Source organism: Etheostoma spectabile, chromosome 18 (genome assembly GCF_008692095.1).
Source record: "Etheostoma spectabile isolate EspeVRDwgs_2016 chromosome 18, UIUC_Espe_1.0, whole genome shotgun sequence".
In the NCBI taxonomy this organism is placed as follows: Eukaryota; Metazoa; Chordata; class Actinopteri; order Perciformes; family Percidae; genus Etheostoma; species Etheostoma spectabile.
The window spans coordinates 14,603,693-14,605,918 of NC_045750.1; the positions used below are offsets into that span (position 1 = coordinate 14,603,693).

General features: G+C 42.0%; 1 protein-coding gene across 1 annotated transcript in view; it reads right to left on the reverse strand.

Annotated features, from left to right (window-relative positions):
- Positions 1–2,226, reverse strand: part of nbas (NBAS subunit of NRZ tethering complex) — a 185,629-nt gene that overhangs the window by 61,740 nt on the left and 121,663 nt on the right.

Consider the following 2,226-nt stretch of genomic DNA (forward strand, 5'->3'; position numbering starts at 1 on the left):
GTGTGTGTGTGTGTGTGTGTGTGTGTGTGTGTGTGTGTGTGTGTCCTGGGTAGAGTGGGACACAGTTAGAAGGGAATTGTGCTGATTAGTTGAGGGGCTGGGGGGACAGAAGGGGAACAATACCAATTCCTTTCCTTCCCGCTCTCCCGCCCTGTCGCATCTGTCAGTGTCTGTCTTCACCACTACTCCCTCCTCCTCTTCCTTCACTCCCTCTATCTTTCTGCTTCTAAACCGACATGAAGAGGTTAGACTGGGGCACCATCACGTCTCGGGCATGGCCTCGGGGCACCAACATGAGTGCCAGCGCTGCTCAGGGGTGCCACCATCCTTGCCAACCCGATTAGTGTGCCAACTGCTTTCAGCCGGGAAACAGCCAGTGGAGAGAATTAAGTGTCGCTCCAATTAGGAGGCGAAATGCAATAAATAAAAAGAGTGAGTGCATGTGTCCTCGACCGTGCTTGTTCATGGCTTTGAATTTGTGTTTCAGCACACATGTGGACATGAAAATTCTCTCCAACTAACAAAAAATTAGACTGAACAAAATTAAATGAGACATTTGGCGACAAAAAACCCCTGCTCACACATTTAAAGGCATTTTAGTTGCCTTAGGGAGAAACAAGAGAAAGTGGCACTTCATCTGAAACGAGTCTCGCTGTGGAGAGCCAGTGACTCATTTCAGATGAAGTTGATTCATCTTTAACAAGATTAATTAACTGATCCCTTGAATGTACACTCCCTTAAGAGCGCACATATGCCCGTGCGTGTGTGTTTCATGAGAGCCTGCCAAATGTCGGGAGTGCACCCAATTAGTTAAAGAGTCCAGGCCCACACGCACCTGTCTACCTGCGCTGACAATGGCCCACGGCTGTGCACAGACATTTACACATTAATTGACCAGCTAAGGCCATTAATTAGTCAGTCAGGAAACTTAATGACTAGCTGCTCAATGGAAGGTACCATCACCAGGGATAGGGGAGTGTGCAGGCACAGCCACATGTGCAAACATACACCACCAGTCAAAAGTTTGGGGTCACTTAGAAATTTCCATTGCACTCCATTATAGACAGAATACCAGCTGAGATCAGTTGCATTGTTTTTTCAACCAGGGCAGCAGTTTGCAGATTACATTATGTGGTTACATAATTGCAAAAGGGTTCTCCAATGTTTTCTCAGTAGGTTTTATAAAATGATATCAGATTAGTAAACAGAATGTGCCCTTGGATTATTGGATGAATGGTTGCTGATAATGGGCAATGTAGATATTGCATTAGAGATCAGCCACCCACCCAGATCAGCTGGTATTCTGTCTATAATGGAGTGGAATGGAAATTTGTAAATGACCCCAAACCAAAAGACCGGCACAATAGATATTGCAGACACTGCACATATTGTATATTTAACACTACTGCAAACATACAGAGGATTTAGGAATGCTAACAAGCATTTACGTGATAGAATGTGTTAATTTTAAATTTACATAGACAAATACATTTATCTCCATTAGCGAGACTTGAAGATCCCGGATCAGGGCACTTGTAAATAAGCTCCTAAAGTATAGTACAGTGCCATTAAAGCACAATTGCATTATATAAAGCTATGAACTCAAGAGAGAAACCTATTTACATAGTTTTTGATTTCTTGTGGAATACAAAACACACATTTGCATCCTCAAATTAAGATGTTCAACTGCCACTGAATCACATTTTCCAAGATCACATATTTGTCTAATCTTATTCTAAAAAGGTCTTTGACAACTGTGACAACTAAAATAACTGAACGATCACGAAAAGGCATTAGTGAATCCCATTCTCAAAAGTAATATTCTTTGATAAAGATTTAAATAAACAGCATCAGTCTTTCATGGGTAAAATAAATTACAATCATGATCTTAGCCCCTTCAAAATCACAGTTAGCATCAGCTTTAGCAGCAACAGCAATAAACAAACAATATAACTTAACCCTTAAAGGTGTAATAAGTGATGTTAATCCAATAGACCTTGTGAAATTCAGTGAATATCTGCTCACGGTCAACTACCTCTCTATTTTCTGTGTGTGCGTGAAAAAAATCTGGTGTGAATACACAGCCCTGGCCCTGTAAATGGAAAACAGAAAGGAGTGCACAAGTCATAAAAAGCTGTTCCAGCTACTTGGCAACAAGTAAGAGTTGGGGGGCACGGCGGCAGTAGTTATTTATCTGTAAATCTGGGGGGCGGAGCTTCTGAAGGG